We start from the raw sequence: 13,364 nt of genomic DNA on the forward strand, positions 1-13,364 counted from the left end.
ATCGACAAAAAGTATGCTTTCAAGGGCAGTCTACTAATCGGTAAGCATTCCTTTAGGGCATTCATCCAATGTGGAATGTCTGGTGTCTACCGTACTTGAAAAGACTTCCTTTGGTCGAGTACCTTCGTTCCTTTAGAACCTCTTCCTGGCTACTCCACCCGGATGGGTGCCACAAACACAGCTTGTACTGGCTTCTCCTATCTTTCCATTTGAAGGAGTCTATCCCACTGCTTAAGTATGACAAATGTCTGACACTACTATATCGGACGTAAAGTCTTGCCCGGCCTCACTGAGTGGATCTGGTGCCCACACCGTAGCTAGTCCTCTTAGCTTTATTGGAGCAGGTGCCCAAGCTTCTTTGGCTAAAGCACATCTCCTGTCTGAACCCTTGACCTATTTGAAAGACAAATGCACAAACCCAAATTGAAGAAAGAGATGCTCGAGTCTCTTACGCCATCCTAGGCGGTTCTCCCGTAGCGTCTCCGCCGGCTACTTTCTAAGGTTCAGGGTTGTCTGCCTATCCTAGGTGACCATCTTCGTCTACTACAACGAGGGGTGTGTGCCATAGAGTGTGGTACAGGTGTCACCAGTCCCAGACAGATTTGTTTATGATCTCGTCAACTCGGAACTCATAGCTGCTAGCAACTCCTAGCTACAACTAGAACTCCTTAGCTACTAAAACAAGAGCTCTTTCACTCGGGCTACTTTTATTTCTTATTGGGCAAGTTCCATTGTTCGATACCCTAACTATAGTAAGTAGCTTAATCTGTCGAGAAGAACCATCCCTACCGGAAAGGGGCAAGAGCACCTTTTGAACGGATTCAGGTCGGTCTGCTAATGTAGCTTGTTGCTTCTTTGAAGCGTATGGGGCAGCTTGTACCCTTGTTCTGGTTGCAGCTCGAAGCGTAGATCTGCTTTCAGTTGGTCTCGTTGAACCAGTGGATTCAGAATCTGTCAGATAGATGGGAAGTGACTAAGTATGGTTCAGTTCACGAAAAAACAGAATAAGCTTATAGAGGGCGGCTCGCCCGACGAATGTCAAACAACTAAAATATGTGGCTCAGTCTTTACTACACAGTTATAATAGCCAGACTCAAAAGTAGGCGAACGCTCATGCTTATACTCAGAAGGGACTATGGCTATAGTACTAACTGCCTCCTTAGCCCCGGTAGACCCGGCTGCTTTTCTGCCTTAGTTCTGTAATTGACGGCTTCGCCACCTATGCTCGACATTAGGAGAGAGTTGGGGCCTCGCTCCTTAGCCTTGGCTAGTTCGGCCTACTACCTTTCCTTAGTAGTCTCCACAGCGGACGTTCATAACCAAGATCTCACTTTCTTCGACGAAGTTCTTCTATAACCTTAGCTTGCCTTATTAGTTAGTCCCGTACTCAAGGTCAGTAGAGCGGGAAGAAATTAACCAAGCAAAGGATACTGAAACCGATGAAGCAAACAACGGCTACCAGAAGAGTGTCATCCGGGACAGTTGCGAGAAAGCAATTCTCGATAGAGGAGAGTACAACAGAAGACAGGGCCAGACGAGATATTGAAAGGCTTGAATGGACAGGTAAGGAGCAGACTGATTTCACCTACCAGGCACAGGACTTATTGGCTTAAGAAGCAAGCCAAAGCTTTAGAAGAGTCGCCCGGTCATCCCTTGTTGCTTGCTTTGGGCTCATCCGGTCTCTTCGATATGCTATGAAAGATCTCTCCTCCCGTTAAACACTCGGGTATAGGTAGACTGAGGAGTTAGGGGCTGGCAGTTAACCATTTGCTATGTGGAATTCCTTTTCTAAAAGTATGATTCCCGTCCCTTTGTCGGAAAGGGTATCCACTCTTGCAACAGTCGTAATTGGTCTTTCCTGTATTCAGGACTCGGGCTATATGCCCTCCTTTCGATAGTGAAAAGCTTTTGAAAGCCCTCAAATAGGCCTTTTCTTTTAGACCGGATCTCTCATTGGTCTTGTCAGTTTGGTTTTGCCATGAACAGTTTATGCTCGTGCGGGCCAGGAGTATTACATAATGGGGGGACAGTTTTTCTCGTATCTGGGAGCGCTTTTCTGAAAGGGTAGTAATATTTCAGGAATCGAGCATTTGTAGGAGGAATGATTTGTCCGTCGTCCATGGTGATGAGCAGGTATGCTCCATTTGAGTAGACTTTTTCGATGACGTAGGGGCCTTCCCATTTAGGCTCTAACTTCCCCCCCGGTCCGTCGGTTGATAATAATCGGCGTTCGTACCATGAGGACTAAGTCTCCCTTCTTGAAAGAGCGCAGTCTGACCCGTTTGTTGAAGGCACTGGCCATCCTTTGTTGATAGATCTCCAAGTTACATAAGCAGACCGGGCAACTCCTGGAAGAACTATTACAGTTTAAAACAGCATCATTGTCGGTGAATAGAAAAAGGATTCTCATTATCAGCGAATCGTAAAAACAAGTAGAGCTAAAAAAGGAAATAAAATAGACTCCGATCGGCGAAGTTAAATCTCTGTCTCGGAGGATCGCAAAAACTTTCAGATTCTTTCATGCGTTTGAAGTTTGAGGTTTCTCACTTCTTGGTCACCCTTATGAACAACCCTAAGTTTGTCCCAAGCTGTTGGACAGTGCTGAATGTGTGAGAATTGACTAGAAGGTATGGCAGTGACAATGGCATTTCGTGCCTTTCTTTTTGTTTGAATTAGAGAGACTAACCTCTGTAGTGGTCCATTCTGACCGAACCATAACCCCCTTATCCTCCTTTGTTGTAGGGTTCCATTCTGTAGTGAGAATGTCAAAGGCACCTTCATTATAAGCATCAAGAAAGATCTCAAACTTCGGCGTGCGGGAGGTGAGTTGCAAGAGCCAGCAACTCGATCACGATTCATTGTGATCACCAAAAGACACAACAACCCTAAGGAGCACTCTATTTGCTTTTGCTCTGATACCACTTGAAAGTTGTGTTAAGGTGACACACTACACCCTAGTGATACAATATTTTTCGATTAAGCAAGCAAACTATGACTCAACTAAAAGTGTATGCTAAACCAACTGTGCATGAGTGTTTATCTTCTTTGCACTGTTTATCTTCTTTCTGATTGTCTGTCTACCGCGAATCGTAAAAAAAGTCAGCGAATCGCTCAAATCATTGGTCCGGTACTGGATGTAGCTTTTCCACCGGGCAAGATGCCTAATATTTACAACGCTCTGGTAGTTAAGGGTCGAGATACTGTTGGTCAACAAATTAATGTGACTTGTGAAGTACAGCAATTTTTAGGAAATAATCGAGTTAGAGCTGTAGCTTTGAGTGCTACAGATGGTCTAAAGAGAGGAATGAATGGAAGTGATTGACACAGGAGCTCCTCTAAGTGTTCCAGTCGGCGGAGCGGACGAATTTTCAACGTGCTTGGAGAGCCTGTTGATAATTTAGGTCCTGTAGATACTCGCGCAACATCTCCTATTCATAGATCTGCGCCTGCCTTTATACAGTTAGAAAAAAAAAGATTCTCTATTTTTGAAACAGGAATTAAAGTAGTAGATCTTTTAGCCCCCGTGGAGGAAAAATAGGACTATTCGGGGGGGCTGGAGTGGGTAAAACAGTACTCATTATGGAATTGATCAACAACATTGCCAAAGCTCATGGGGGTGTATCCGTATTTGGCGGAGTAGGTGAACGTACTCGTGAAGGAAATGATCTTTACATGGAAATGAAAGAATCTGGAGTAATTAATGAACAAAATATTGCAGAATAAAAAGTGGCTCTAGTCTACGGTCAGATGAATGAACCGCCAGGGGCTCGTATGAGAGTTGGTTTAACCGCCCTGGCGGAATATTTCCGAGATGTTAATGAACAAGACGTACTTCTATTTATCGACAATATCTTCCGTTTTGTCCAAGCAGGATCCGGAGTATCTGCTTTATTGGGTAGAATGCCTTCCGCTGTGGGTTATCAACCCGTACCGAAATGGGTACTTTACAAGAAAGAATTACTTCTACCAAAGAGGGGTCCATAACTTCTATTCAAGCAGTTTATGTACCTGCGGACGATTTTACCGATCCTGCTCCGGCCACGACTTTTGCACATTTAGATGCTACTACCGTACTATCAAGAGGATTAGCTGCCAAAAGTCTCTATCCAGCAGTAGATCCTTTAGATTCAACATCAACTATGCTCCAACCTCGGATCGTCGGTGAAGAACATTATGAAACTGCGCAAAGAGTTAAACAAACTTTACAACGTTACAAAGAACTTCAGGACATTATAGCTATCCGGACGAATTATCCGAGGAGGATCGCTTAACCGTAGCAAGAGCACGAAAAAATTGAGCGTTTCTTCACAACCTTTTTTCGTAGCAGAAGTATTTACAGGTTCCCCAGGAAAATATGTTGGTCTAGCAGAAACAATTAGAGGGTTAAAATTGATCCTTTCCGGAGAATTAGACGGTCTTCCTGAACAAGCCTTTTTTTGGTAGGTAACATCGATGAAGCTACTGCGAAAGCTACGAACTTAGGAACTTAGAAATGGAGAGCAAATTGAAGAAATGACCTTAAATCTTTGTGTACTGACCCCGAATCGAATTGTTTGGGATTCGGAAGTTAAATAAATTTTTTTTTCTACTAATAGTGGACAAATTGGCGTATTACCAAACCACGCGCCTATTGCCACAGCTGTAGATATAGGTATTTTGAGAATACGCCTTTGTCGGCGAATCGATAAAAGAGTCTCATTGTCGGGGTGGTTAGATCAGAATAAGAAGTTTTCGAAGACACACTATTCCATAGGAAGGCCAATCAAATCATAACCAGTCAGCTCAACCAAGCAAGTAGTTTTCTCTGGTTTTCTTTGTCCATACATGGTCTCAGGTCTCAATGTTGCTGCAGCAAGGTAGCTGTAGCTTGCTTCCAAAAGGTGTCACGGGTGTATTCTTGGCCTTTACCAATTGCCCTATCATGATCTCGGCCATCCAATGGTGTGTAACGAGTATCATTTACAACCACTTCACAAAAAAGGGCTTCTTCTCTGTGGCCAGTCACAGCCAAAGCCAAAAGCCTTGAGGTCTTACATTACCAATGGAGGCAAGAAGTTGTGAAAGAAGCTCTTGTTCACGCCTCCACTACTATAGAAGGAGTTGTGCTCTCTTTAACAAAAACGAGTGCTCACTAATTGCTAATGCTATGCCTAAAAGTAAGATAATTTTCCCGGGAAGTCACTCTTGCTAAAAGCTCTTGTGACTATGCTTTCCTTGGTATGGCTCGTGGTCCAAGAATTGCTCTTCTTTCATCAGCCGAGAGTTCAATAGATTCGGATTCAACTTAGGGAATCACCCGCATCGATTTACTTTCTTTATGAGCAGTTAGCAGGTTTAGCGTAGCCCTTTAGGCTACTTTCATCGAGATTAGGTTGTCTTCAGTGTAGCCATAGAAAGGATAAGATCTAAAAGAATCTGATTCGAGGACCCTAGCAGCTAATTCATCCGCATCTGGCTTGACCGCTGGAATTTCCTTGGCTGCTATTGTATATTAATTTAAGTAGCTCCCCTTAAAGAAGATTTCGAAGAGAAGAGGAGTTGAAAGAATATCCCAGCTAGAATAGGAAGAGGATAGAGGAGATACTAGGGAATCGGCTGTTGAATAAACTCTCCTTCAAGCTCTTGTGTCGATTCGGAACTCTGGGGCAGCTGGAAAAGAAGCGATTCTTTAATCAGCAAAGTGCCAAGTCAGTAGCTTTTCCATCTGAGATGGGCGTGATAGTGATAGGGCTTGACCGGTCCTCTTTCTTTAAATAAAAGACTAAGGTATGAAGTAACTCGACTGATAAGGAGAGGGGAGAGACCTTTTCCATTTTCTTCCCGGACTAGTAGATAGATCTATTGGCTGCTACCTCCCTTCTTTCTTTTCTTGTCTTTGGTGGTCTCGTAGTTAATGATCCCGGAGTTCTCTTTCTATGCCTCTACCTAGAAAGAGAGAATACATTCTTGCGAAGAGGTCAACAAGAGAATAGAACCACAAAGAGAATCGGACGCTCAATCACAAATTAACATCTTCCTTTCCTTTCTTAGGAATAGATTTCAAAACAGGAAAGATCAGGAATAGCCCTTTAGGTTGCAACTCCTTCTAAGACAACTAGTCTTGGCGAGAGGGATTAACCTGATTTACCTATCATTGCCCCCTCTATACCTCTTAACCTCTCGCTTCGCTCGAGCGACATAGTCTCTTTTTTACGAAAATTCCTCTGTCTGTTCTGCTATCCCCCTTTTAGATATTTGCCCTTTCACTTTTTGTCTGTTAGCCAACTGCGCTTTCTATCCTTACCTTATTAGCCGTAAGGGGAGCCATTTTCTATGGAAGAAAGCCAATATCCTGCGTACCTTTATCTTCTCTTTTTTTTGTTCACCGCTATTAGCTCTCGCAGCATTCGCTACAACGACCGTGAGGGTTACGGTTAAGGCTATGGCTGCGATCCATGTTCATAGCACTGGCTGAATTTTCACTGAACTTTCCTTCTTTTTCTTTTGAAGGTAAAGGCAGAATGCCGCTGCTAACCAGTTTAAGTAAACATGATCAGATCAATTCCTTGTGCTTTCTCTTACCTTACGTTACTTCATTTTTATCCTTTCTAAATCAAAACTCTCCTATTTTTTATTATGTGAGAGGGGGGTTTTTTTCTTCCCCTAAAGCCCCGCGGATTCGATCCAGCTGGAGGTTCCCGCTACCTTGTTGCGAACGATTCAGAGGTGGTATTCGATCCGCCTCCTGAGGCAGGGATTGCTCCGTCATACCATCCTAACGTTTAGGCTCATCTCTCTAGCTATAGCATAGAGAAGACTGTTAGGAGAGTCCAGGGCAGTCCGGCGACCATTGCCCCAATGGGACGTAGCGCGGTAAACCTGTTCAGGCGGTAAGTTCGTGCATGCCCAGATGCTCACATGACCCAAGGCGTTAGGAAATTGAATGGCGAGTTTTAATTTAAAGGAACTAAGTGTTCCATTTCTCCCCTGCATCAATGAGGAGACACTACACCCTGTGCTACTACGAACCCGACCCATTGGCTGCTATTCGACCTTTTAGAGCTAACAGCAGGTCCTATAAGGAAGGGGATGGAAGCAACGTTATTCACAGTCGCGCACTTCTGGCGAACCCGGCCGCTCATATCTCAGGGGGTGCAAAACCCGAATTTAACAGGGGTGCCTCCCGTTCGGGAACAGGAAAAGAGAGAAGCACTTGCCGCGCATACTTATCCCAATTAGAATTAGAAAGAAAGGTTAACTATCCGCAAATGCCCTTCGACGAAAAGGCAAGACGCAATGATCGTACATTCATTCGCCTTTTGCTCATTTTTCATTTCGACAATGAGAGCTACGATCGCACCACGCTCCAGTCAACCTATTTTCGGAGGGCCAAAGTGTAGATAGATCCTTCGCTTACTCAGCTAAGCCGAACACGAGAAAATGAGTTAAGTCGCGGAAAGTTGCAAAGCCACTTGTAGCCCTACTGGGGCACCAGGAGGAAGTAAACCTACCGGAGGGACTCACACTGTTGCAGAATCAGCATCAGCACTAGCCAAAGAAAAGCTAAAAGAGGACGTCCGGGAGAAGGAGAAGCGCAAGAAAGAGGACGTAATAGATAGACGGACGCCCCCCCTTTGGCCTGGATTGTGACCCCGGAGACATTTTTCAAAGTAGACTTCCTGCTGACACACTTGCATCCATGGATGCGCCACTCTGCCGGATAGAGGATGAACCACGGTCTTGCAAAGTACGGGGGATTGAGACCGCGGGCAGAAAAGGTGGGGAGAGATTCAGTCCGACCAAAAAAGGGCACCCTAGCGACTCCCGCATGTGCAGGTTGCCATCCTGACGGGAGCCTGCGGCTGACGTCGATGCACGGTAAGCCGACTTTTCTTCATCAAGATGTCTACCAATAATTCCATTCTCATTTATATAGGCCCCTCTGGTCCTACATTTGCTAAATTAGCCGGAGCTCATGGAAAAAGAAAAGAAAATAAAACATAGCAATTGCAGCAAAGCCTAACCAACCATTGGTTATGCGAGAAAATAGAGGGACCAGAAGTCATTCTGTAAATACGCTTTATTCTGGGGAAATCGACTCTAGATGATCTACGAATTAAGCGATCACATGACCCTAAGTCTTAGGAGAGTTAGGCCCTTTTGAAGCATCCGTCTTTGCATAGTTTTCATTTTATTAGAGGAGGAAGTCGCTTCTCATACAAAAGAAAAAGAATTAGCTTTTCTTGAAGGTAGTCCTTTGGTCTATGGGCTTTGAAAAAGTCTTTTGCCCTAGAGTGGATAAGGTTACTAAAGAACCGAACAATGTCTTGCTCCGCCAGATAGGAAGGGCAGCAGAAAGCATAGGCCACATAGACTCTGATCATCGTAAACAGCGTAGTTAGATAATAGGATGTGCTCCTTTCTGCTCTCTTATAGAAGCATTGATGCTATTGAGAGAATGCTTCGAAAATTCCTTTAGCTTAGGGATCGCAGGTCAATACATACAGTTAGCTGGGAGACCATCCATCTGTCAACCAAAAAAAGAGGGTTGATTGGGCATCTAGAGCCTTAGGCGATGGAATGAAGCCTGCCTTCTCAAGCAAGTTTGGCTGCTGGCCTACAACCCCAGTTCCATATGGATCGACTGGATCAAAGCTAGATATATCAAATCCAAATCGATATGGGACTATTTCCTTCCAACTGGCTGTTCTCCTGTGTGGAAGAATATATGCAAGCTGATCCCCAAAGCAAAGCTATTCATTTTACATGTCATTGGTGATGGATCGATCACTAAATTCTAGTATGATACCTGGCTTTCAAGTGTCAGATTAGTTGACACATATGGGGGGCGTGCGATTGTTGATCTCAGCTTGGGTGATGCGCTCCTACTGTCTCGGATTTTTGGTCTTCCACTATTCTTGGAATCTTTCTTTTCCTTCAAACGACGAAAGAATCTGGACCCTTACGTCTAATGGCCTCTTCACCATCCAGTCAGCCTACAAGGCCTTAACTCCTCCTGCTACCTCCTTATTCTGGCCGAAAAAACATCTGGTTCCCGGCCGGCGTGCACAGGCTATCTAAGGGCGATTAAAGACGAAGGACTTCCTTGCTAAACTCTAAACTGGGCCTTGGTTACGACTGCGACTGTGTTCTCTGTTACAGAGAATCGGAATCGGTTCCCCAAAAATGAAAAATCTCTCTTCAGGGGCATTCTCAACCTACAGACTATCTTCAACATATCTCTGAAGTTTGGTCAGTTGAGGGCACAGCTACTAGACTGGTATTTGCTGCTGCGATTTGGTACATTTGGTCTGAGCGCAACGCTCGCATTTTCTGTACGAAGCCCAAAGAAATGCTGCTCTCTCTTATTCACGAACAAGCAGTACCACAGAGCGGTAAAAGGAAGGGAAAGTGTTCCGCTACTCTTGTTCAAAATGGTTTCCATGGTTCGACTTTCATCGAGATTGGCGCAGTCCTTAGGCCGACAAGGGCAGAAATAGCACTTCGTTGAAGGGTGAAGGACCCTAATGCGGAACATAAATAAGAAGACAAAGTCTTCCATTGAATGGCTGGTTTACAAACCTGGGCTCAGACGGAACTCAGGAGAGGATTTAGCCTCTTGGTTGGTGGACTACAATGAAGAGTTCATAATGTTGGGAAAACGGATCTGCCATTCCTACTCCCCATGTTATGTTCATCCCTTACCTATGATTCCATCCTAGTTTTCGCCGCCCATGGTTCCGAGAGACCCAATTTATACAGAATGAGCACCTCACCCCTTTCTTTCCTTGTAGTTGGGAGTTGGGCAAGATTTCACTTGTAAATGGATTGGCTTTAGATGCGAGATACGGCTCATAACCACTGCTTGTGAACAGCTTGACTCCTGTTTACAGGCTTTCCCGGCTACAGTACAGATTGTGCCAAAGACAGCTCGCTCTGCTCGCTCCTGCTCAAAAATCACACAATAAGCCAAGGCGTTCTAATCTAATCTAGCTATTTCAAAACAAATTCTCATCTCAGGAAGACAGATCGAACTATTACAGATAGAACAGATAGATTGGTGTAGGCTCTAAGCCAAGCCTATCTCGTGTGCTATAAAATACACAACGTACTTTCCCAAGCCTTTCTCAAGCTATTATGTCTAGTCCCAGGTACAAAGAGGTGTATATATAGCGTTCTCCTTCCTGCCTCGACCCTTTCGGCCAAGAGGAAATCCGGAGCGACAAAAGCGATTCCGGTCTCCCCACCATTTTACAGGTATAAGGCACGCCATTCGGTCCTTTCTAAAAGTAGTAGTAGTGGTGGCTATCTCCTATGAAGTCTGGGATCTATTCCAACTTTACTTAATGTAAATAGTTGATCAGATCGTGAATCCTGTTGAGTCCACGGGAAGATCTTCTTGTTCGGATTGCTAGCTTAGCTGCCCTTTGGATACAACCATTTTCATTTTACAGCTTACATCCAGGCCAAGTCCTTTTCTGCCTGTGGGAAACCAAGCAATTGATTCTCCCTGTGTCAATGTTATGGGTCCAAGTCTCACTCTTTCATTGCTCTCTCCAGAAGCTTCACTTGCGACCTTCTGCTTTCTATCCTAAATAGAGAAAGGGGGAAATAGGTCAAATCAAAAGACGAGGCTGAGCGTGGCTGGGTAACGAAGGGTGAGTGTAACGATGGTGCGAAGCAGAGAAGGAAAGTCAAGGGCTTTGTGGGCTAAGGGATCTCGATATGCCCTTTTAGATAAGAGTCAGTAGGCCTAGAAGGCTCCTATGCCAAAAGAGAATGCTCTACATGACTAAAGTCAAGGCGAACGGCATTAGTACAGCTGTTAAGAATACTCTCCGATGTTGACTTTGTAAACTAATAGGCCTTGGTAACCGGTAGGTTACTTTTGACATATAATTTCTAATGGAACTGCCGTCTATTGTATAGGGCTACTATATTCATTTGTACTCGTCTACTAATGCCGGTCGGATTAGCTACATCGGATTGGCTACTACCCTAGGATTATAGGACCAGTTGGAACGGCTTCTTCTCTTTCTACCTACACATCTCAGAGCTCATACACCTGCGCATCTCACTAGCGTATCTCCTCTCTGTCCCGTAAGCATTTAGGGTCTGACTCTCTCTTCTCGGTCAGTATATTCCCCTAATCTCTCTGTCATTGGAATAGCCAACTATAATAGGTAATTAACTCCTTGGGATCGAAAGAGAACTTTTGCTTTGGTCTCGAGGAATTGTTGAGCGAGGCTGACTTTAGAGGTGTAAGCACCGCGAGTCTCAATCCAGTCAAATTCCTGTTCTATTACTGGCTCATAACTGAGCGAAAGGCATAATAGATTCTTGCTCTTCTTAGCCTTGCAAATGAGGCGGTTGATAGACCCTTCCTGTCCTAGTGGTATGGTTAACATAAACTTCTTCCTCTGAGGCTAGCTCTAGGACAAGCGGAGGTGGTTCTTTCTCCTCTGGGGTTAAGTCCAAGACTAATGAATGTGTATATTTCTGCTTTATTCACTTCCTGAACAGTTTCTGTGCCCATTCTGGATTGAATACCTTTATATCTTGGTAAGATTAGGGTCAACGGTTTGTGCCTGTCTATTCCATCCATCCCTTCGTGGAGTTAGGGTGTGTGATGTGTCCTTTCCGATGGAATGCCCTCGGCCGCATTTCGGAATCAAAGAGTCATGGTGCTTTAGTTGTGGGTTAGCAGGGATAAGTTGGACTGCGTCAGATGGTAAGATGAGCACCGCGATCGAAGGGCTCACTCTATGGAAGTCCTCTCCCACTTGAAAGCTAAATAAGGAGAAGAAGTGCCACAAATCAATGTATTCCATTATTAGCAGAGGTTCCCTCCATCTAATCCCCCATTTTCCATTCAAATGGACTTACCAGAGAGCAGTCCATTTGAAGCCATTAATCAAAGGCTTCTCCTTGCGGCAGAAAGAAAAACGGGATGGCAACCGCCGCAAATTATGACCTTAATCGCGCTAAAGGAGGGAGTTCTTACACGCATGGCGGAACTCGACCCACATCCTTTCTGGATGGAGGAGCAAAGCCGAAACCGCCTTCTTAGAGAAGGTATTTTAACTAAACAAAAATGGGCCCAGAAACTCTAAGTAGAAAGCTGGCCGAGTTAAATAAAACAGGACAAAGAAGCTCCTTTTTTCAGGAGCTTCGCCGAGTCCGCCAGACCGAATCAATGAAGTCCTCAAGAGGATTGGGGAACGAAGTGGATTGGTCCGCTCTCTAAGGGAGGAGACAGGAGCTCCAGCCTAGAGACGGTCCTTAGGCCGGACAGAGGTCTGAGGAAAGCCCCGGAAAGGTGGGCTTCACCTTATTCTCTTCTGTAGCCTTCTAAGGCGAGGCCACCCTATATTCAGGTATGGGGTGGAGAAGGAGAGCGGGTATGAGGGCTCCTTCTACCCCCTAGAAAGACAACTTATAAATGCAGCCTTTCTCTTGTTTGTTTTTTGAATCTGCTATAATATAAGCAGTTGGGCCAGGCCATTGATAGATGTTCTTTAGGTGGGGAGGATAAGTTTCAAGTGCGGATACTTCAGGTGAGAAATTTTTGATTGAGACAACATCATCCATTGTGATGCTAACCATCCCCAAGTGGGATTGGGTTTTTTTACCAAGTGCCCCAAGAAGTGAGTCGATAATGGTTACCTGATAGGGGACCTAGGCTTGTTGATTGGTAAACTTCACTGAGTTCCTCGGCTAACCCTTTCATTCCCGAATGGAAATAGGGTACAATTGCTACAGACGATCCTTTAAGGATGTAAATGAGGGCACGTAACGATGCTGGAGTTGACGGTGTACCGGTCTCCACGCGTATAAGGATCATCTTCCCTTTCAACAAGAAGGAGAAAGTTAACAGGGGGCCTAATCCTATTATCTGAAGCTCTTGAGAGATGAAGGGTCTGGGGTATGATCACAAGGCAGCGCCATGAGAACATAGTTGCTTCTGTTAAGCTCAAGAGAAGGGTTTCATTTCCCCTCCTCAAGGTTCTATTACTAGTCTTTATGTTATTCATTTTTACTTTTTGTTTTCCGTTTGTTTTATGAATTTTCATAGATTTCTTATTGCAGCGAAGGAGTCTCCGCAGAAGAGAGCAGCCCCATTTTGTTTAGTTTTAGTACGAGATCGAAGGGAAGGACGTAGGCACCTCTTCCTTAACTTAATAGAATAGGAACTACGGATTAAGCACTAGCTCAATCACTGCTACAGCTTCTACCTTTGGGACAGGATTCCACGACTCTTTATTTGAATGAGAGCCCTTATCTCGTTGCGGTATACTTTGCTCCGACTTCCACTCTTTGTCCCACGTACTGTGCTCGACTGCTGGAGCAGAAACTAGAAAGAAATGCCGGGTCTAGGAAAAAGC

This window comes from Prunus mume, linkage group LG8, assembly GCF_029339155.1.
Source record: "Prunus mume cultivar Tortuosa linkage group LG8, ASM2933915v1, whole genome shotgun sequence".
In the NCBI taxonomy this organism is placed as follows: domain Eukaryota; kingdom Viridiplantae; phylum Streptophyta; class Magnoliopsida; order Rosales; family Rosaceae; genus Prunus; species Prunus mume.